The sequence below is a fragment of the Scyliorhinus torazame genome, chromosome 5, assembly GCF_047496885.1.
Source record: "Scyliorhinus torazame isolate Kashiwa2021f chromosome 5, sScyTor2.1, whole genome shotgun sequence".
Taxonomy (NCBI): domain Eukaryota; kingdom Metazoa; phylum Chordata; class Chondrichthyes; order Carcharhiniformes; family Scyliorhinidae; genus Scyliorhinus; species Scyliorhinus torazame.
In genome coordinates this window covers 168,471,844-168,495,819 of record NC_092711.1, presented here as the reverse complement: position 1 = coordinate 168,495,819, position 23,976 = coordinate 168,471,844, and the positions used below count along the sequence as shown (strand labels likewise).

Here is a 23,976-nt window from a genome sequence, read left to right as displayed (position 1 = left end):
TTGGTCACCTTCTCAAAGAACGCAATAAGGTTTGTGAGGCACGACCTACCCTTCACAAAACCGTGTTGACTATGTCTAATCAAATTATTCCTTTCCAGATGATTATACACCCTATCTCTTATAAACCTTCCAGGATTTTGCCCACAACAGAAGTAAGGCTCACTGGTCTATAGTTACCGGGGTTACTCTACTCCCCTTCTTGAACATGGGGACAACATTTGCTATCCTCCAGTCTTCAGGCACTATTCCTGTAGACAAAGATGACTTAAAGATCAAAGCCATTGGCTCAGCAATCTCCTCCCTAGCTTCCCAGAGAATCCTAGGATAAATCCCATCCGGCCCAGGGGACGTAACTATTTTCACACTTTCCAGAATTGTTAACACCTCCTTCTCATGAACCTCAAGCCCTTCTAGTCTAGTAGCCTGAATCTCAGTATTCTACTCGACAACATTGTCTTTTTCCTGTGTGAATACGGACGAAAAATATTCATTTAGCACCTCTCCTATCTCCTCTGACTCCAAGCACAACTTCCCACTGCTGTCCTTGACTGGCCCTACTCTTACCCTCGTCATTCTTTAATTCCTGACATATCTATAGAAAGCTTTAGGGTTATCCTTGATCCTACCTGCCAAAGACGTCTCATGTCCCCTCCTGGCTCTTCTTAGCTCTCTCTTGAGGTCCTTCCTAGCTAACTTGTAACTCTCGAGCACCCTAACTGAACCTTCATGTTTCATCTTTACATAAGCCTCCTTCTTCCTCTTGACAAGTGTTTCGACTGCCTTAGTAAACCACGGTTCCCTTGCTCGACCACTTCCTCCCTGCCTGACAGGTACATACTTATCAAGGACACGCAGCAGCTGTTCCTTGAACAAGTTCCACATTTCCATTGTGCCCATCCCCTGCAGTTTTCCTCTCCATCCGATGCATCCCAAGTCTTGCCTCATCGCATCATAATTGCCTTTCCCCCAGATATAACTCTTGCCCTGCGGTATATACCTATCCCTTTCCATCATTAAAGTAAACGTAATCGAATTGTGGTCACTATCACCAAAGTGCTCACCTACCTCCAAATCTAACAACTGTCCTGGTTCATTACCCAGTACCAAACCCAATACGGCCTCGCCTCTCGTAGACCTATCTACATACTGTGTCAGGAAACCCTCCTGCACACATTGGACAAAAAAGGACCCATCTGAAGTACTCGAACTATAGCGTTTCCAGTCAATATTTGGAAAGTTAAAGTCCCCCATAACAACTACCCTGTTGCTTTCGCTCCTATCCAGAATCATCTTTGCAATCCTTTCGTCTACACCTCTGGAACTTTTCGGAGGCCTATAGAAAACCCCTACGAGGGTGACCTCTTCTTTCCTGTTTCTGAAGCAGTATACTTGTTACTAAGGGGAACGACCACAGGGGATCCCTGTACTGACTGCTTCCTCCCAGCCCCTCTCACCGTCACCCATCTATCTTTATTCTTCGGAGTAACTACATCCCTGAAGCCTCTATCTATGACCACCTCTGCCTCCCGAATGATCCGAAGTTCATCCAGCTCCAGTTCCCTAACGCGGTTTCTGAGGAGCTGGAGATGGGTGCACTTCCCACAGATGAAATCAGCAGGGACACTGTCGGCGTCCCTCACCTCAAACATTCTGCAGGAGGAACATTGAACTGCCTTCCCTGCCATCCTATCTAGATTAAAAAAAGAAAACGAAAGAAAGAGCTTACCTGTTATTCACTCCCCTTCTCAGCAAGCACTCACTCAGCAACCTCTGCGCCCTGCACGATAACACCTGAGGGAAAAGAAAAGAAAAACTACTTACCAGTCACCAGCCAATCCCTTACCTGCAGGCTGTGATGTCACGGTTCAACTTCTTTCTACTTCTACCTGCCCTCGTGCCTTCCTCTTGATCTTTACAGCGGTTGGTTTTTTTTGATTAGAGGAGGAGGTAGGGAGGGAAACACTGAAGAAGTGTTTCGGGTTTAAATGTCACTTGACAACAGCTCCTCCACAAACCACCTTCAAGTTAGGGTGACCACAATGGAGGTATGCAAATTTCCCTTGCAACAGTCAATCAGCAGCACCGCTCTACTGCCCTCTGTTGGATGTTTAGCTTACACCCTGAAAACCGGCCGAATTCCCCGAAAATCTTCATGATTTCCTTCAAGCCCTCTACTGGGTCAGAAACGTATCAAAGATCATCCACATAGAGCGAAACCCGTCCCAGTAGCTCCCGCAGATAATCCCATTCTACCGCATGAAAAGCCTTTTCTGCATCCATTGCGACCACTACCTCAACCTCCCTACCTTCCGGGGACATCATGATCACATTTAACAGCCTTCTTACATTGGCCACCAACTGCTTATCCTTAACAAACCCCTTCTGGTCCTCCCCAATAACGTCCGGAACACAATCCTCAATCCTGGAGGACAAGATTTTGGTCAGTAACTTGGCATCCACATTCAGCAGGGAGATCAGCCTGTCAGACCCACACAGCTCCGGGTTCTTGTCCCGCTTAAGAATCAGCGAAATCATTGCCTGTGACATCGTTGGGCGCAGCACCCCTCTCTCCCTTGCCTCTTTGAACATCCGTAACAACACTGGCTCCAATATCCCTGAGAACATTTTATCGAACTCTGCTGGGTACCCGTCTGGACCCGGGACCTTACCCGCCTGCATGGCCTTCAAGCCGTCCACTATCTCTTCCAGCCCAATTGGGGCCCCCAGCCCTTCTACCCGCTCCACTTCCACCATTGGGAAATTCAGCCCCTCCAAGAAGCGCCTCATCCCCTCTGGCCCCTCAGGGGTTTCCGATCTGTAAAGCCTGCTGTAAAAATCTCTGAACGCCTTATTCACCCCTACCGAATCACCAACCAGGTTCCCATCTCCGTCCTTTACTTTCCCTATTTCCCTAGCTGCCTCCCTCTTCCTAAACCGCTGTGCGAGCATTCTACTGGCCTTCGCCCCATGTTCATAAATCGCCCCCCTCGCCTTTCTCAGCTGCTCCACCGCCCTCCCTGTGGTCAGCAAACTAAACCCCGCCTGCAACCTCCGTCGTTCCCTGAATAGCCCTGCCTCTGGGGTCTCCGCATACCTCTTATCAATCTGTAGTATCTCCTTTACCAGTCTGTCCATCTCTGCCCTCTCAAGCTTCTCCCTATGAGCCCGGATCGAGATCAGCTCCCCCCTTACCACCGCCTTCAGTGCTTCCCAAACCACCTCTGCCGAAGTTTCCCCCGTGTCATTGACCAGCAAGTAGTTCTGAATGCATTTCCTCAGCCGCTCGCTGACCCCTTCATCCGCCAAAAGTCCCACATCTAACTTCCAGTGCGGGCGCTGGTTACTGTCTTTGCTAACCTGCAGGTCAACCCAGTACGGTGCATGGTCTGAGATTGTAATCACCGAATACCCCGTGTCCACTACCCCAGTCAGAAAGACCCTGCTCAAAATAAAGAAATCAATCCGGGAATACACTTTATGCACGTATGAGTAGAAGGAGAACTCCTTCACCCTCGGCTGTCTAAATCTCCATGGATCCACCCTGCCCATCAGCTCCATGAACCCACTTAGTTCCTTTGCCATTGCTGGCACCCTGCCCGTTTTTGAGCTTGACCGGTCTAAGCCAGGGTCCATAACTGTATTGAAGTCCCCTCCCATGACCAACCTGTGCGAGTCCAGGTCCGGTATCTTTCCCAGCATCCTCCTAATAAACTCCACATTGTCCCAATTTGGCACATACACATTTACTAATACCACCTACATCCCCTCTAGCTTCCCACTGACCATCATGTACCGACCTCCCACGTCCGAGACTGTTCTACCTGCCCCAAACACCACCCGCTTATTGATCAGGATCGCGACCCCTCTAGTCTTTCAATCTAGTCCCGAGTGAAACACCTGGCTGACCCAGCCTTTCCCCAATCTAACCTGGTCCGTTACCTTAAGGTGCGTCTCCTGCAACATTATCACGTCCACCTTCAATCTCCTAAATTGCGCGAGCACACGTGCCCTTCTAACTGGCCCATTTAACTCTCGAACATTCCAGGTGATCAGCCTAGTTGGGGGGCTCATTTGCACCCCCCCCCCACCCCACCCCCTCCGCTGCTCAGCCATCCGCTTTTTTAGGCCCACCTCCAGCCCGTGTTCCGCGCCTCCACCGGTCCGCCCCCAGGCAGCCCCCGATCTCCTCTCTGTCCCTCAGCCCAAGTCCCTCCCTCGTCAGCAGAACATTCACCACCCCCCCCCCCTCCCCAGCAACAACACCCTGTAACCCAACCCCTTTCCTAAACCAAACATATGCACACCCCCCACTGCACTTCCGAGAGCCAGCCCTACCCAGCTAGCTTGGTAGCTTGGTGGCCCCCATCCCCAGCGGCAGATAGTCTTCCACCTATTGTTCTCTCTCCTTCCCCCCCCCCGCCCCCCCCCCCCACCCCCCGCCCATACAAACAAACTCCAGCATCAAACAATCCCCACATAATTGCCCAACAGAAAAAACACCAAGATCAAAACAAGCACACCTCCATCCCCCAACAGTGCAAATGAAAACCTTAACTCACTCAGCTCTACTCCTGGTTCCAAATCAATGCAAACGGCACCTCAAACCCATCTTCCATAAAACGGAGAACGAGAAACTTTTTACAAAAACAGAGAAACAAAAACATGAACATTGCAGCCAAGTTCAAAAGTTCTCAGTCCTTCGCCAGCCCTTTCTTTCTTGGAAAGTCCAACGCGTCCTCAGGTGACTCGAAGTAAAAGTGTTGATCCTCATGCGTGACCCAGAGACGGACTGGGTATAACAGTCCAAACTTCACCTTTTTCTTGAAAAGGATTGCCCTGATCTGATTGAAGCCTGCCCTCCTCCACTCTCAGGTCTTGGTAAACCCGCAGGATGCTATTGTCCGATTTACAGCTCCGTGTCTGCTTGGCTCACTGCAGAATACGCTCCTTATCTGAGTATCTGTGGAATCTCACCACCATAACCTTTGGGGGGGGCCTCCCATCCGCGGCTTGCTCGCGAGTGCTCTGTGAGCCCTATCCACCTCCAAGGGCCGGGAGAATGCCCCATCCCCCAGCAGCTTCTCAAACATGCCTGCGACGTATGCCCCAGCGCCGTTCCTTCGGACCCCTCCGGGAGCCCGACAATTCTTAGGTTCTGCCAGCGGGACCTATTCTCTAGGTCCTCCAACTTCTCCAGAAGCTTATTTTGCTGGTCCCTCAGCATCCCCACCTCCAGTTCCACCGCAGTTTGATGCTTCTCCTGCTCAGCCAGCGCCTTCTCCACCTTCTGGATCGCCCGATCCTGGGTGTCCAATCTGAGCTCCAACCACTCAATCGATGCTTTTATTGGGTCCAAGCAATCCCGTTTCTGTGTCGCAAAGCCCTCCTGAATGACTTGCATCAGCTGCTCCACAGACTGCTGGGTCGACAAGCCAGAGGTTCGCCCCTCCGCCATGTTGTCTCCTGTTGCAGCTTCAGCCCAAGTCTTCTCTGTCTTTTTGATTCTGCCCTTACGAACACTTCTAGTCCTTTTCTCCATGCACCGAAATGGGAATTCAGTAGAGAATTGCCACTAACATCCGTTCTACAATTCAACTCCGTTAAAAAATAGGGGGAAAAGGTCCAAAAGTCCGACCAGAGCGGGAGCCACCAAATGTGCGACTTACTCCTTCTTGCCACCACCGGAAGTCCTCCGGGGCGAGAACTGGCCACACACCAGGCCGGGGTTTGCAATATAACTTGGGGGCTCAGGTCCCTGATCTTTGGAATGGCAGAGGGCGATGATTGGGTTACAGTATAAATTAAAAAGTCACACCAGGTTTGTAGTGGTATAAGGACGGCTCTGGAGGCTGCTGAGAGTTTTTTCAGGCGGATGACCTGTCTTTGGTTTCTTGAAAAGGGTTTCAAAACGGCAAACTGGTAAATTGGCAGGTGAATGAAATTAGAGGTGCCAGCTAAAGCTAGGAAAGCAGAGATATGTGATGTATTGGTTGAATATGTGGGTCTGTTAGAAACACAGGAGAGCTCACATGGTTCTGAGACTCAGAGGGATCTGGTTGTCCAAGAGCATGAATCACAAAAGGCGAGTATACAGGTACAGCAAGTAATTAGGAAAGCTAATAGAATGTTATTGTTTATTGTGGGGGAATTGAATACAAAAGGTAGGGAGGTTATGCTTCAGTTATACAGGACATTGGTGAGACCACATCTGGAGCACTGTGTACTGTATTGCTCATTTACCGCCAGTCCAGCAGAACAAAACCCTCCGACCTTCCCCATTGATGAACTGTCAGAATGAACAAAATGCCGTCCTGGATGTAATTGAAGCAGAAACAATAACAGCAAAATCCAACCCCTTGTAATCACTTGTGAACTTGGTGTCTCAGCAGGCGCCATGAATCATGGATTCCCTTCCCAGACTGGGAGCAGGTGAACGGTCTCTACTCAGCGTGAACTCGCTGGTGTGACTGCAGGCTGGATAACTGAGTGAATTCCTTCTCACACTGAGAGCAGCTGAACGGCTTCTCCCCAGTGTGAACTCGCTGATGTGTCCGCAGGTTGGATAACTGAGCAAATTCCTTCGCACACTGAGAGCAGCTGAACGGCCTCTCCCCAGTGTGAACTCGCTTATGTTTCCGCAGGTTGGATAACTGAGCAAATCCCTTCCCACACTGAGAGCAGGTGAACGGCCTTGCCCCAGTGTGAACTCGCAGATGTTTCCTCAGGTTGGATAACTGAGCAAATTCCTTCTCACACTGAGAGCAGCTGAACGGCCTCTCCCCAGTGTGAACTCGCTGGTGTGTCTGCAGGGTGTATAATTGAGTGAATCCCTTCCCACACACAGAGCAGGTGAACGGCCTCTCCCCAGTGTGAACTCGCTGGTGTGTCTGCAGGGTGCATAACACAGTGAATCCCTTCCCACACACAGAGCAGGTGAACGGCCTCTCCCCAGTGTGAACTCGCTGGTGTGTCTGCAGGGTGCATAATTGAGTGAATCCCTTCCTACACACAGAGCAGGTGAACGGCCTCTCCCCAGTGTGGCTGCGTCGATGAACATCCAGCTGAGATGGGACTCTGAATCCCTTCCCACAGTCCCCACATTTCCACGGTTTCTCCATTTTTGTTTGGGTGTCCTCGTGTCTCTCCAGGTTTGACGATCAGTTGAAGCCTCGTTCTAACACAGAACACGTGTACGGTCTCTGTCCGCTGTGAATGGTGTGATGTTTTTTCAGGCTGTGTAACTGGTTAAAGCTCTTTCCACAGTCAGTGCTCTGGAACACTCTCACTCGGGTGTGTGTGTCTCGGTGCTTTTCCAGTCACACTGATGTTTAAAATGTTTTGAAGCTGACAGAAAAGACAAACATTTCTCCTTCTAGATTCAAAGTCCGGTGATACTCAGTTCCAAGGAATTGAAAGACTCAGTTAGATTGAGATGTGAAGTTTGAGATTTCGGTCTGTAATTCCTCCTCTTCTAATATCCTGTAAAAACAATTTACAAAATACATCACTGTCAGTACAGGATAGAAATTCAGAACAGACAATTCTAGTTCCTCTGGAACATTCTTTCCACTCATTCCCCAAACGCTGTAAATCTCCATCCCACACACTCCCTCCATTCTCACTCTGCTGTATCTAATATTCACCCTCCCAATTCTCCTGAAGGTGCTGATTCAGGCTGATTGACAGATCCATGCTCACTGCTTCCTGTCCTGATCACAGAGACCATTACAAATAGGAGCTGCAGTTGGCTATTGGGCCCATCGAGCCTGCTCGTTTATTCTGTGGGATCATTGGTCGATCTATGTCAGCGACATTATCCGTGTTATTGACCAGAGGCAGAGTGAGCTGACTCAATATCTGTGAGCTCATGAGGCCGAGCTGTAAAACACCATGAAGAGGCTCAATGATCCGGAGGAGAGAATCCTGAACGTTGAGCCTTGGCGGAGGCAAGAATTCAATCCTTGGAAAACTGGCTGAGTGGCGTGGTGGACTCCTGGAGAACTTGGAGAACCGAGGGTCAGAGAAAGAACATCCGAGTCGTCGGCCTGCCAGAAGGTGTGGAGGGTAAGGCCCCCGTTCGGTTCTTCGAGGACCGGCTGCCACGTTTTCTCAAGCGGGATGTGAAGCCTTGGCGTTTCAAATTAGAAAGGGCATCGGATTCTGTCTTTGAGGCCGAGGGATAGTTTTCATCCCAGGCCTGTAATCATTCCCTTCCACAACTTGAAAGATCACCAGAGGGTCTTGGAGACGGGTAAGGTGAGGTGGGACCTGGCTCCCATCTCACCTTACAGTAAATTATGTCACTTTATCCTGTGACCCTGAAAATTGAATCCGACAACTCCGTCAAGTCTTTCAATAATCCTAATACTGCCTTAGTCTTCGCTAATATCCAACAAAAGCTCAGGATTGGTGCAGCACAGCAGAAATGTCTCAGCAGTACAGAAGTACAGGAGAGGACAGGAGGACGACAATACAGATGGATCAGTATAATCATTAAGCTTGGTGCAACCGTGTGTACCAATGGATATCCTGGAGAACAAGGGAGAAGAAGAAAAATGCCATGAAAACATGGTGAAACGGTGCACACCTTCCCACGTAGCGAGTGCTCGCATCGCCCACCAGAATCCAGGATAAGATCACCGTGCCAGGTTCAGGCGGGTGTCAGAACACATCTCCCCCAGCTCCAGTCATACCAGAGGCATCAATAACACATCCATATCTCCCCTTCTTGGGTACAAGACCTGTCTATACCTTTGCAGGAACCTTTCCCAACTCTTTCCCAACTGCATCCTGTTATTGCAAACTCTCTAGTGCAAAAGCAGAAGTGATTCATCTCGAAAGTCACGTACACAGTTACAAAGCTCCAGTCAACACCAAGCTCTATTTGACATTCCATTTCCCATCAAGCTCTATTCCTCTTGAGCCAAACTCTCATTCCCCCCTTTTATCATTTCATGATAACTTCTTCTAATCCATAGCCACTTGTCTCATTCTCTCCCATTCTATCTGCACTTCTATCATTTTCCTACGTACCTCTGCACCTTTTTTCACATCCATTAGCTATTCGAGGCTCACTTCATGTTGCTGTACTAACTGTTGGGAAATTACTGCTGCACCGACACTTTTACACAAGCATTTCATTAGGAAGCTAAGCATGATTATTACAAGTATTACAACTACCAGGATTATTAATCCATGCACCAGGTAAGACCCCCATGATCCGTCAAACAACCAATCTAACCACCCATCTCTTGATTTTTCATGCAGTTTCTTAACCTTTTTGCGGATATAATCCACGAGGTGGGTGATGTTCTCCGAACTATCGGGGATGTAAGTGCAACATTCCGAACCGATCACGGCACATGTCCCACCTTTGTTTTCAAGGAGGTAATCGAGGGCCATTCGGTTTTGTAGGGCTACGGTTCTTATTGCCACCATTTCATTATTTATCTCAGTCAATGCTTCAGTGGTGTCGTTTGCTACCTCTTCCAGGATTTTTGCTATCTTCCTTATTTCCTTTATTGCAAGAGCTACCCCGATAGGGGGAAGCAGGATCCCAAAGTATCGCTGCGTTTCAGTTATTGCTCTCTTTTCTCACTTCATCATTTGGTAATGGTCGCCTAAATTGGCGAGGTGGTGTATAAAGGGGACTACATACCCCAGATAACAGGATCCCGTCCAATTCTCTGGCAGCCAGGGATATGCCTTGTGGCAACAAATAAAGTACGTCCCATTGTATGAAGTGAGTTTGTCCACGTCAAACCCTTCAGCCATCAGGGAGTACTTGAAGGTACCTGTCCCGTTAGCGTATGGGACGTCCAGTGTACACCCATAAAACTGAGGAGACGTATATACGGGATAGACCTTGGATATGTTGGCCACTACAAATCTGTGCTCACATTGACTCGCATCTACGAATATCCCTTTAACCACATTCCTTACTAAACATATTATTCCCAGTGGTCTTCCCATGTTGGTGGTATTAGTGAGGGTAAGAAACGGAGGCTGGTGGGATCGGTCATAACTTGGTTGGTACCACATCTCAAAGGTATTCATTGGATAGCCCCCCTCTTTCCAAGGTCTTGGGGATATGGGGAGAAACGATAAACTAGAAGCTGCCCCGCCGTCTGGGTGTCTTACCACAGTTGCGATTCTTATTGTCCTCGGGGATTGACGAGTACCATTCTGGTAAATATACCATTCTACGGTTTCTGACAGGTGAAGGGGAACAAGTCTGAGGGGATCCCTCCCTTAGCATGGGTCGGGATATGTGTACATACCCAGCAACCAGAAACATTCATATCCTTTGCGTACACATATGACATATACAAATAAGTGTTCACATGCAATTCTCGTTTAGCCCGGGATGGTTGCTTCTGCAAGTCACTGATTTAGGGGCTGGTTTAGCACAGGGCTAAATCGCTGGCTTTGAAAGCAGACCAAGGCAGGCCAGCAGCACGGTTCAATTCCCGTACCAGCCTTCCTGAACAGGCGCCGGAATGTGGCGACTAGGGGCGTTTCACAGTAACTTCATTTGAAGCCTACTTGTGACAATAAGCGATTTTCATTTCATTTCATTTTCATTTCATTTCACATTGTAACGGCATTGTTCTGTCTTTGTGCCTGCATTCATAATCTCATTTGCAGGCATGTTGGTCGCAGGATAGGTGATGTGTCGTATCCAAGGGCCAGTTTTGACCCTGGCGCAGGAACTGAGCCGAACATCGATCAACGGGCATCATGGCCCATGATCTCCTTTGCAGGACCCGACTGGCACAATGCAGGGTGTCCCCTTGGCAAAGATGGTGAGGGCTCCTCCTCTGGGGCTCACAGACTTTTCGTCTAGTTTCCCCTTTCAGGATTATGAGGCCAACCAAGGTCAGGGCGACAAGAACGATATTCATGACTGTAGTTCAACTTTATCGTTCCCCTAGAACTTAAGACAAAGAGTTTTAATTCCTACGACATTTTTACACTCTTACAATGATGAATATGAATCCAAGCATTCCGGCCTTCCACTTTCACGGCCGTGGGGGTGGTCAGGAGAACCTGAAACGGTCCCTCCCATCATGGCTCCAGCCCTTTCCGAACCCAGTTCCGGATCATAACGTACTCGCCGCGGTTAATAGTGACAGTACTGGCAAGGGGGGGTACTTCCCCACGGGCCGCTCAGACCCACGAGTGGAGACCTTTTAAAACCTTTGTCAGAGTTTTAACGTAATTGGCCATTTCCGTGGTCATGTGGTGAAAGTTTACATCTTTTGGCTTGTCTTGACCCCAGGGAGTGTGAAAAGGCCTTCCGTACAATATCTCAGCAGGGCTTAATCGAGTTTTTCCAGCTGGTGTAGCGCGAATTTGAAAAGGGCAATGGGCAATAGCTTGAGCCAAGTAGCACCTGTCTCAGCCTGTAATTTGGCTAGTTTGGTTTTCAATGTCTGGTTGGCGCGCTCTACCATTCCTGCTGCTTGTGGCCTATATGCACAGTGCAACTGTTGTTTTATGCCCAGCTGAGCACAAAATTCTTTGTTAATCTGTCCCACAAAATGGGGGCCATTGTCTGAACTTAGCCGATACGGGATCCCAAACCTGGGAACAATTTCCCGCATCAAGACCTTCACCACCGTGGTGGCTTTGTTGTCCACGGTGGGGTAGGCCTCTATCCATTTACTAAATACATCAACGATGACTAACACATGCTTATAACATTGACATCTTTCCAACTCAATGTAGTCCATCTGGAGGGTCTCAAAGGGACCTTCTGGTAGCGGGGTTTTACCCATTTCACAGGGTATTGCTTTTCCAGGGTTATACTGCTGGCATACCAGGCAACGGCTGCTAATATTTTGCGCTATACCTTGCAGTCTCGGATGCCACCATGTTTTGAGCAGCAAGTCACCTGTTGCACGTGCACCACAATGAGTTGCAAAGTGAACACACTCAGTGACCCAGGCTGCTAATGCGTCGGGCATACAGGTTTGCCCTTCCGGGGTGACCCACAATTTGTTTACAGGATCATAACAACATCCCAATTCTTCCCACAATCGTTTTACACAAGCAGGAGCGTCCTCCTGTAATTGAATGACGTCAGTGATGGTCGGCATTGAATTTTCAGAGGGAGACTGACTTTTCCAGTTTTTAGTCTGACTCATCATTTTGGGCACCACCACGTCTTTTAGTCAAGAGGCCTCTTTGGCTTGGTGGTCCGCCTGCCGGTTGCCCACGTCCACCAAACCTTTACCAGTTGTGTGGGCTGCGCATTTTATCACGGCTATTTGTTTAGGGAGCATTAAGGCCTGCCATTGTTACGGGGGCCATGGGCGGGGACTGTGGAACGGGGACCGGTATTACGGCAACAGGAACAATCGAGACAGGGACCGGTCCCATTGCCACAGGGGCATAGTATGGTGGAGGCGATGGCTGAGGCAGGGGTGCAGTCGGCTGCCTCCTTCCCACTGGCCAATTTTCTAAATCGCTCTCGTCGTCTCCCTCGGTTAAGGCAAGGCCGGCCATTTGTCCGCACGGATTGGGTTGTGGTGGTTTAGACCTAGGAGATCGGGCCCGTTTCTTGTGGGCACACTCCTTCTTTAAGACCTCAGCGGTCTTAACAATCCCACCCTCCATCAACTCTATTCCCAATTTTAGAGCATTCGCTTGCCAGCAGAGATGCGTCTTTTAATTTTTGGCAGTACTCTCGCCATAGGACAATCAATTTTTTTTGCCTTGGAACTACGGTTATGCTGCCAAATAAGTTGTTGTGCCTCGAGAACAGTGGGTAAATCCTTTGGTCCTCCTAGGGGCCATTGTCCTTTTCCTAAGATCTTATGTAATTCTCCGGAGAGCTGTCGTAATTGTTTGGAATGTTCCGGATACTGCTCGCAAAGAACCTGAAGCGCGCTTCCACTATCAGAGGTTCCAATCAGGGTATTACCCATTGTCTCCTATCCTTGTGGTTACCTACTTAATTTTGATAGCGATCCTAAATCACTTATTCAATCAAGAATTTAAACAGGGTTATCCTGCCCCGTTACCCAATCAGGAGGCTTAGTCAAATTGTTTGAGTGTTCCGACAGGGCACGCAACGGTCAAACCCTGTTTATTGTGAAGCTTAAGGCGTCATCCGCACCTGGTGAGAAGTACTATAACTTAGACGGAGTTATCCATTCTCCGCTGTAGCCAATAGTCAACCCGGAGTGTCGAACAAGTCAAGACACGGGTTGACAATCATTTGTTTTAATGCCAACCTTTTATCGCGAAGGTATCAAGCAACCAGAAGGATCATCATTCCCTACGTATCTCTTTTGGGCCGAGGGTCTCCTACCCTCGCGCACAGGTTTCCAACCCAGAATTCGAAGAGGACTCTAACCTCTTACGGGACTCCAAGCCTTCCTGTAACAGGTTCGCCGGACTAACCTGGATCTCCTAAGAGTCTCTTCAGAAACAGACAGCAGGACCTGGTTGCGCTCGGTACAGCGGAGGGGGAAACCAAAGTGGTAATAAGGGTACTCACATTTGGGGGCCCAATTCCTCCTCGGCGTCCAGGCATGATCAGTCAGTTACGCCGTCTGTCTCCGGCGAGGCTCCTTGAGATCCCACCGCTGCCACCAAATGAGGATTCGCTATTGTCAGTCCGGATGAAATGATCAATCGAACACCAAGTCACTTCAACGTGTACCTTATTTCACGGCCGGGACCAAGATGCTATATCAGTAACAGCTACAGCACTCAGTCAGTCTTCAAACATTATACAGCAGGTTATATACAGCATCAGGGACAGCCCCTTTGGTTCCCAAAATTGGGAGGCCTCACTTGTGACATTCTGTTGCTCTCAGCTAAATTATAATTATCTTTAGAATGAGGAACCCATTCCCAACTGCATCCTGTTATTGCAAACTCTCGAGTGCAAAAGCAGAAGTGATTCATCTCGAAAGTCACGTACAGTCACAAAGCTTTGACACTCCAGTTAACACCAAGCTCTATTTGACATTCCATTTCCCATCAAGCTCTATTCCTCTTGAGCCAAACTCTCACAATTACACAGAGAAGACCAGCAAATATTCATACAATTGGTTCAAATTCTAATTGCTGCAGCTTCCAAGAGATTAACAATAACAGGATTTTTTAAAAGTACGACCAAAAGCAGAGGATCTCAGGATAACAGGGACCAAGATACAGCTCTGAGCACAGGGTCCCCTGACGTACGCCCCTCACAACAAGCTCATTTGAAACCTCACTCAGCCTCTCAGGACACCCTGGCCAAGAAGGAACCTCCCAAGCAAAAGAGGGCAACAGGAAAGTGACCACAGTACAAGACCTGGCCCGGCCCTGTACACCCTCGTACACAGGAGTCAGGCAAGCAAGGATAGCCACACTGTGCAGGACACCCAACCTCACTCCTCTCTCACCACATCCGAGGGCAGCACACACAAGAAGATTCATACCGTCCTCCACCAAGGAGATTCCACCCACAAGGAGAGGAAAATTCGTCAAGGCACCCAACAACTCGGCATCTCGGGAGGGGTGCGATCCTCCAACCCGCTCACGGCAAAGGAAACCCCCGAGATACAATGTACCAAATCGGGGCCTACATCAGTACGCTACCGCCTCAAGGAAAAGTAACTTCAAAAGAGAGGAACACCAGGATTGGCCAAAGGAGGCCAGACAAGAACCAGCATCGTATGTGATAAGTAGATTGTCATCTATATTATCATCTGTACATAAATAGTAATATATGTATAACTGTTGTAGTTCCAGCATCCGACCATCAGGTGGTATGAGTATGCAGACACATGACCCGGACACACCATGTGTTCCAGGAGAAGGTGTTGGTAAGGAGTTTGCAGCAGTCGCATATTCGAGTAGCTCTGTAGTATCTTAGTGTAAGTTAGCGTTAGACCATTATTTCCAACTGTATTAATCTTAGACATTTTAGTAATTCGTTAGTGTAGTGTTAGTAATAAATAACTATGTTTATGAAACAAAGTCTAATGTTCTTTATTCCACGACAATATCAAGATTCAGCATCAGCCCAATGAAAGAACATTGCACCGTGCACCGTCACAAAACGGATACTCGGGGCAGAGCTGCGTAGCCTCATTGGCGTCAAAACACTGCCTCCCCACGGGAGACCCTGCTTCAACAAGGAGGGCATTCAGGAAGTCACTATATAATCCCACTTGGAATAAGGGGATTATTCCCCTTATTCTCCCCCCTCAGCCTCAATGAGGGCTCAAACATCATTGATCCACAACACTCAAACTCTCACTCAAACCCTCCAACCCACAGGTTACTACCTCTCCAGTGGAACCTATCCCGAGAGGATTGATTGATGATTTGATTGATTTGTTTTATTGTTACGTGCACCGAGGTACAGTGACAAGTATTGTTCTGTGTACAGTTCATACAAATCGTTCCATACATGAAAAACAAAACATAGGACATAGATAAATACACAATGTAAATACATAGACACAGGCATCGGGTGAAGCATACGGAGCGCAGTACTACTCAGTGGAGAAGGTGTGTGAAGAGGTCAGGTCAGAGCATAAAAGAGTTATTCAGGAGTCAGGTGACAGTGGGGAAGCTGTTTTTTATCTGTTAGTGCGTGTTCTCAGACTTCTGTATCTCACTGCCCGATAGAAGAGGTTGGAAGAGAGAATAACCCGGGTGGGAGAGGTCTTTGATTATGCTGCCCGCTTTCCCAAGGCAGTGGGAGGTGTAGACAGAGTCAATGGATGGGAGGCGGGTTCGCATGATGGACTGGGCTGTGTTCACGACTCTCTGTAGTTTCTAATGGTCTTGCCACGAGCAGTTGCCATACCAGGCTGTGGAGGACCAGAGGAGGAGCAGACCAGGGACCTCCATAGGGGACAACACAGGGAGGGAAACTCACTCCACCACCCATCAGACCCTCTGCCCGACCCAATAAACACAGTTACTCCTGCCTTGCCCTAGTCAATCAAGTGACCACTGCCACTCCCAGGCAGCCAAGAGAATATTGAAGAAGACAAGTGGAACAAGGATTAACTGACCACACCCAGTTCCTCGTGCTCACTAGTCCCCTTGGTGTTCTCGTGTTTTTGGGACGATTTCTGTATCTTCCTCCGTGAAGACAGACACACATTGTTTAGTTTCTCTGTCATTTCCTTATTCCCCATTATAAACTCTCCTGTCTCTATCTGGAACGGACTCACATTGGTCTTGGCTAATCTTTTTCTTTTCACATTCTTATAGGAGCTTTTCCAGTCGGTTTTTATGTTTCTCGCCAGTTTGATCCCATATTCTCTTTTCTCTTTATCAGTTCTTGGTCCTCCTTTGCTGAATTCTAAATCAATTCCCAATCCACAGGCATACGGTTATTTTGGCCTCTTTAGGAGCCTTTTCCTTTGATCTAATGGAATCCTTAAATTTTCTCGTTAGCCACAGTTGTACCACTTTTCCTGTGGCTGTTTGTTCCTTAAAGGAGTCAACATTTGATGCCAACATGTAATAATACCTTAAAAATTAGTGATTGCCTGTCTATTGTCATACCTTTTGTTGTAATGTCCCAATCTACCACAGACAACATGCCTTTCAAACCTCGACAGTTTTCTTTGTGAGAAACACGTGGATAAATTAAACAAAGGAACCATGTAACCACCATAGCCCATCTTCATGGCAACGTGGCATGCTTTCAGAGGTTCCAAACAGAAATGGGAACTAAATATCTTCCAACCACTGTTGCTATATTTACTTGCTATAAATATGGCAGCTAATAAGGTTGCCCGTCTTAATCTAAATATGAATAGGATATGCTTTCAGTCGCCAGGCATCAAATGATACCGCCACAAGGTTCAACCGGATATCGATCAAAGCCCCAAACAACCAGTTAGTTAGTTCAAGAACAATAATACTTTATTTATACACAAGATTAACTTACACATGCAACATAAAAACTAAGAGCTAAATTATACCTATCACTATGACAACCTGTACTTAACTTCAGGCACCCGGCTTAGGTCAGAGGAACAGTGGCCTTTGTTCGAATCTGGATCTGCTGGGTCTGGAGAAGTAACTGTGGTTCAGCTAGATTCATCCGCCTGGTAGCGAACATTGAACTTGACCGTGCTTCTGGTCGTGGTGCTGCAGATGGAGTCAGACGTTGCCAGAGCGCCAGGTCCAAAAGAGACCGAACACATGGCAGTGTCTCTCTTTATCCTTGGGAGGTTTCACGCTCTTTTGGGTGGTCCTTGGGTTTGGACCCAATAATTCGGCAGTCCTCGATCACTGCTTTCGATCTGAGCCAATAAAGGGGCGGGTGCTTTGATGGCTGGGCGGGTCCTGAGCGGTCATTGACCTTGGCTGTTTATGCTTCCTGAGTAAAGGGAGTGGCGCCGATGTGTCTGGAATTGTATCGGATACCCGAGTACCAGTTCCTTTGTCTTAGGGAAATGGGTCATTAGCATGCAAATCGGCTAGGGGTTTCGATCCTGTCTGGTTCTGCTTACAAATATACATTTAGGCTCTGAGCCTGCCTGAATCTTACATTGGCCATATTTCCCTTGAGGCTTTGTAAATGTCCATGTTTCTTTGTAAGTGGCCATCCCAGATGGCTACACCACCAAACACACGTTTGCTCTGTGATCCTCGTGAAAGTTGAAGCCAGGAATTCACAACGTGGCTCAATGATCATCAGCCCACTGGAGGCAAATTTGTGAGACCAACCAGTCCAGCAGGAAGAAACCCTCCGCCCATCCCTATTGATCAACTGACACAATTAACAAAATGCAGTCCTGGATGCAATTGAGAGCAGAACAGCGGAATCCAACCCCTGTAATCAATTGTGAACTTGGTGTGTGAGCATATGTGATGAAACACAAAATCTCTCCCACACTGAGAGCAGATGAACGGCCTCTCCCCAGTGAGAACTCGGCGGTGTTTCCATAGTTGGGATGGATCACGGAATATCTCACCTACTCAGAGCAGGTGAATGGCCTCTCCCCAGTGTGAACTCTCTGGTGTGTCCGCAGGCTGGATAACTGAGTGAATCCCTTCCCACACTGAGAGCAGGTGAACGGCCTCTCCCCAGTGTGAACTCGCTGGTGGCTCCGCAGGTGGGATAACTGAGTGAATCCCTTCCCACACTGAGAGCAGGTGAACGGCCTCTCCCCAGTGTGAACTCGCTGGTGTGTCTGCAGGATGGATAACTGAGTGAATCCCTTCCCACACTGAGAGCAGATGAACGGCCTCTCCCCAGTGTGAACTTGCAGATGTTTCTGCAGGGCAGATGAATGTTTCAATCCATTCCCACACTGAGGGCAGGTGAATGACCTCTCCCCAGTGTGAACTCGCTGGTGGCTCCGCAAGTGGGATAACTGAGTGAATCCCTTCCCACACTGAGAGCAGGTGAACGGCCTCTCCCCAGTGTGAACTCGCTGGTGTCTCTGCAGGTCAGAGAATTGAGTGAATCCTTTTCCACACTGAGAGCAGGTGAATGGCCTTTCCCCAGTGTGAATGCGTCGATGAACCTCCAGCACAGACGGAGCTGTGAATCCCTTCCCACAGTCCTCACATTTCCATGATTTCTCCATGTTTTGGGTCTCCTCATGTCTGTCCAGTCCGGACAATCAGTTGAAGCTTCGTCCACACACAGAACACGTGTAACGTCTCTCCCCGCTGTGAATGGTGCAATGTTTTTTCAGGCTGTGAAACTGGTTAAAGCTCTTTCCACAGTCAGTGCTCTGGAACACTCTCACTCGGGTGTTTTTCCAGTCTCAATGGTGTTTAAAATCTTTTGCAGTTGACAGATGAGGCAAACATTTTTCCTTTAGATTCGAAGGCCAATGATATTCAGGTCCCAAGGAATTGAGGGACTGTCAGATCCAGACAACATGTATTAGATTTCGGTCTGTAATTTGTCCTCTTCGAATCTCCTGTTAAAACAATTTACAAAAGACATCACTGTCAGTACAGGATAGAAATTCAGAACAAACTATTCTAGTTTCTCTGGAACTTTCTTTTCTCTTGCATTTCGCAACATCTGTAAATATCCATCCCAAACACTCTCCCTCCATTCACTGTATCTAATATTCAACCTCCCAATTCTCCTGAAGGTGCTGATTCAGGCTGATTGACAGATCCATGCTCACTGCTTCCTGTCCTGGACACAGGGACCATAACAAATTGGAGCTGCAGTCGGCCATTCGATCCTGCTCAACCATTCAATGAGAGCATTGGCCGATCTACCTCAGCATCATTTACCAACACTATCCCCCATATCCCTCGATAACTTCACTCCCTTGAAATGTTAGCAATCTCTGTCTTGAAACTCTGAGGTTCCACAGTCCTCTGGGGTGGAGAATTCCAAATGCTGACGGGGGAGTGAGGGGAAGATGTGTTTGGTGGTGGAATCATGCTGGAGTTGGCAGAACTGGCGGAGGATGATTTCTTCAGTGCGGAGGCTGGTGGGGTGAAAAGTGAGGTGGTGCTAATTTTGCCTTAGTTCAATTGCTGTGTTTTATTACCTTTGCTCTTGAGTCGCCAGGTATCTTTATGATACCGCCACGTGGTTCAAGTCCGAGTAATGATCAATAATCCAATACACCGCTTAGTAAGATTTAAATCAAAGCACAGTTATTATACACAGTAATCACTACTCATGCACAAATTCTATGTTTAAGCTACTTCCACAACTAACAGGCCTATACTTAACTTGGAACTGGCCCACCAGGTCAGGGAAACGAATGGCCTTTCATTCGGGTTCTGAGCCTGCGGGATTCGAAGTTGGTACAGATTGGTAGCTAGGAGCGCCTATCTCGTAGCGAGCATTGAAGTAAGACTTACAGTTTCGACCAGCTGCTGAAGAGTGAAGAGCTGGAGAAGTGGTGGAGAAGAGAGAGACTTGAACTTGGGCTCAATTCTTATAGTCCTCGGGGGCTTCCCGCCTTTTGGGGAGGACCCTGTACCTGGTCCCAAGTGATTGGACTTTGTCCCAATCGCTTGGTTCGATTTTCTCCAATGCTGGAGCGGTTCCCTGATCGATGGGCGGTCTTCAGGTGGTCGTTCACCTCATTTTGTGTAGGCTTCTGCTGGCGCCGAAGAGTCTGGTTTTGCTTTGTGTGTCTAAGTGTTGCATATTGTTCACAGGGAGTTCTCATTAGTATGCAGGTGGCTGGTGTTTTGTTATGCTGATGGTTGCTGGTATCGATCTTGTCTGGCCTTTCCAGAGGTAAATACACAGCCAACCTGCAGCTGCTCATTTGTGTCTTGTTGGCTGACATTCCCATCAGCCTCTGCCATTCGCCATTTTGATTTGGGAGTTGGCCATTATAAGTGGCTACAGAGGACAGTGGGAATTCTATCCTGGTTCTGGGAGAGAGGAGCGAGGGGGAGGGCAGAGGTGTGGGAGATGGGTCGGACACGGTTGACAGCCCCGTCGACCACAGTGGGTGGGAAGCCACGGTTAAGGAAGAATGAAGACATGTCAGCAGCACCGTTTTGGAAAGTGGCATCATCAGAACAGATGTGATGGAGGTGAAGGTACTGAGAGAATGAGATGGAGTCCTTACAGGATGTGAAGTGCTGGAGTCGACGTAACCGTGGCAGTCGGTAGGTTTGTAATGGATATTAGTGGACTGCCTATCTCAGAAATTGAAATAGAAAGGTCAAGGAAGGAAAGGGAAGTGTTTGAGACAGACCATGTGGAGGTGATAGAGGGGTGCAAACCGGAAGCAAAATGAATATATTTTTCCAGGCTTTGCAGAACACCTTCAGTCCATCCGCAAGCAGTTCCCAGACCTTCCTGCCGCTTGCCATTTCAACTCACTGCCCTGCTCTCAATCCACATGTCCGTCCTTGGCCTGCTGCAATGTTCAGGTGAAGCCCAGCGCAAACTGGAGGAACAGCACCTCATCTTCCGATTAGGCTTGTTACACCATTGAGTTCAACATTGAGTTCAACAACCTCAGACTCTCCACCACCTTTACCCCATTTTTATCTATCAATTTATTTTTGTTTTAGTTTCTTCCATTGATCGTTTTTTCCCTCCCCATTATTCTCCTCCCCTCCCCCCATTCCAACTATTTCAAGTTGCCCTTTACACACTGCTCACCTTTATTCTGCCATTCACACATTCTAACCTTTTTTATGTACCACTATCAGCCCTTCTTAGCCTTAATTACCACCCTTTGCATTCCTTTTATCTTCTGTTCTCGACATCTTTGTCTATATCTCCACCTATTGCTGGCCCTTATCCAGCCCCAGCGCTCCATTCCACCCCTCCCCAATACAGTACAAATCTGACCCCATTTCCAGTTCTCTCTAACTGTCACAAAGAGTCATCCAGACTCGAAACATTAGTTCCCTTTTCTCTCCACAGATGCTGTCAGACCTTCTGAGATTGTCCAGTATTTTCTGTTTTTGTTTAAGATTCCAGCATCCACAGTAATTTATTTTCATAATATATCTAATCTGTACCATGTAAAAACACTAGACATATCTCTGTCCGACATGTATTTACTGTTCCTTTAAATTTTAGCCAACTCCAATAATAATAATAATCTTTATTGTCACAAGTAGGCTTACATTAACACTGCAATGAAATTATTGTGAAAAGCCCCGAGTCGCCACATTCCAGCGCCTGTTATAGAATTTACAGTGCAGAAGGAGGCCATTCGGCCCATCGCGTCTGCACCGGGTCTTGGAAAGAGCACCCTACCCAAGGCTATACCTCCACCCTATTCCCATAACCCAGTAACCCCACCCATCACTAAGGGAAATTTTGGACATTAAGGACAATTTAGCATTACCAATCCACCGAACTTGCACATCTTTGGATTGTGGGAGGAAACCGGAGCACCCAGGGGAAACCCATGCATACACGGGGAGAACGTGCAGACTCCGCACAGACAGTGACCCAAGCCGGGAATCGAACCTGGGACCCTGGAGCTGTGAAGCAATTGTGCCAACCACAATGCTACCGTGCTGTTCCGGTACAGAGGGAAAATTCAGAATGTCCAAATTACCAGACATACGTCTTTCGGGACTTGTGGGATGAAACCGGAGCACTTGCAGTAAACCGCATAGACACAGGGAGAACTCTGGGGAAACCAGCCCTTTTAATTGTGAACATTAGGAGAGAAACCACCCTTTTAGCCAAACAAATAGATGTGTCAAGCTGAGGGAGCAAAGGATGTCAATGTCTTTGAGAGAGAGAGGGACCTGAGCCAACCTTTCCAGAGTCTGCACCCTCCCCGGATTCACTTCCTTTCCCTTCAGTTACTGCAATTGACCAATCGAAGGTGATAATGAGAAAAGAAATGGAAAGGGGGAGAAAAGAAAGTGTTTTACTCACAGATGTTGGAGACAGGGAGACGTTTTAGTCTGTGTGCAGCTCAAGCTCATTCAGGGTTGGAGGAACAACAGCTTTGCTCGCCAGAAACCTCCATGTCCAGCTTCCGCATTGAGACAATAGGGGAGGTCTGATTGGCGGAGGAGCAGGGTCCTCCCGGTCCTAACTCTATCCATTAGCCAACACCTCACAGGAAGGTCAGGGGCTGGGCTTTCCTCCACACATGCGCAGCTTCCCCTCACCCTTGGACATGCGCAGTACCTGATCACCCGCCCGTGCGGCGGATAGAGCGGGTTCCCCAGCGCGGGGGATTGTGGGAGCTACGGCCGACACTGTCCAAACTCCTGGGGTGAAAAGTGGAGGAGGCTTGGGCGGTTGTGTGCGAGCTTGGTGTCCGCCCCCGGGCCGATTCGAAAGGCAGGCCGCCTCTGGGAGCTTCCTGGATGGGGTGAAACAGCAACTCGGCGCCCATTGCTCCTGGTCCCCGAGGGAAGGGGAGAAGACCGGTTTGGGAGTACTGCGACCAGTCGTGTTTCAAGTCAGCGTTTGAGCTGCGGAGACGCTGCTTCGGACTGCGAGGTTTGCTGTCGGCGGTTTTGAGTTCGCCCAATGGAGGACGAAGGAATGGAGGAAGGATGGCAGCTGGATAGGCTGCTGGAAGCGGCGGGTCGGAACCGGGAGTGGATACCCGATGGGCGGCCCGCGGCCTGCAGCCCGGGGTGGGTTGCTGCCGTTCCTGGGGTCTCCGGGGGTTCGGCCCCCCTGGACGCCCTGTGGGCGGTTGGGACTGACTCTGGGACTTTCTTCCCCGTTGTCGACTGTTGCCAACATTGGAGCGACTCTGGCCGCTGCCATTGGAGGACTTTGAGGACATGTTGTTCCTTGTGAAATTTCGGCTGGAGCGCCGGGGTCATGATGTGGAACGTGCAAAATTAATGGACTCTTTTTTATGGACTTTTCTATGAGTACTAAGGGATTTTGTTTTCATGTTTTCTTTGCTTTCGTTTTCTTTAGCAGCCTATGACATTCAACTCATTTCGGGTTTCCCTGAAATGGTAATTAGTAATTGTGGTGGAACGCTAGTTGGTGTGAAACTGCTCTCCCTCCGAATGGTCCCGTGCCTTTGGGCGGGGTCCAGGAGGGGGGAGCCCTCTCTCCTCCGCCGCGCCCGGGTCTGGCTCTCCGGAGGTCTGTGCTCTTAGCGAGGAGGGGCCTTTCCCCCGGGGTGTCGGCTGCAGGGCGGGGTGAACGGGGGTGGGTGAGCGGGGATTAGTGTTCGGTGATTGATTCTATCCTGTTAAATCTTTTCTGGGGTGAATTGAGGCCTGGTGCCTGGTGATTGGGTTTGATATGACACTGTTAAAATGTATCGAGCCCTGTGGGTCATATTTGTTTCCGAAGCGGCCGTATTGTATCGGGGCCTTGTGCCTCGCGACTGCTTGTCTTATGTGTTTAGAGGTCGTCACCTTGAAATGTACTTGTGTTTTGTGGATTTTATTTTTGGTTTTTTATTTCATCTCTTTTGGAGTGGTCGTATGGTTCCGAGGCCTTGTGCCTCGCGACTGCTTGTTCTGTGTGTTTAGAGGCCATTACCTCGAAATGTACTCGTGTCTTGTGGTTTTTTGTTCCTTTTTTCTTTGGAATGGTCGTTG

General features: G+C 48.6%; 1 protein-coding gene and 1 long non-coding RNA gene across 2 annotated transcripts in view; one reads left to right on the top strand and one right to left on the bottom strand.

Moving 5' to 3' along the window:
- LOC140420539 (uncharacterized) overlaps positions 1-23,976 on the top strand; it is a 66,459-nt gene that overhangs the window by 35,074 nt on the left and 7,409 nt on the right. The gene's annotated exons all lie outside the window — the stretch shown is intronic.
- Positions 16,869-22,694, bottom strand: LOC140420545 (uncharacterized). The gene is made up of 2 exons (XR_011946436.1): positions 22,328-22,694; positions 16,869-18,908 (listed from the first exon to the last, which is right to left on the bottom strand). It is a non-coding gene; the product is annotated as an uncharacterized lncRNA (long non-coding RNA).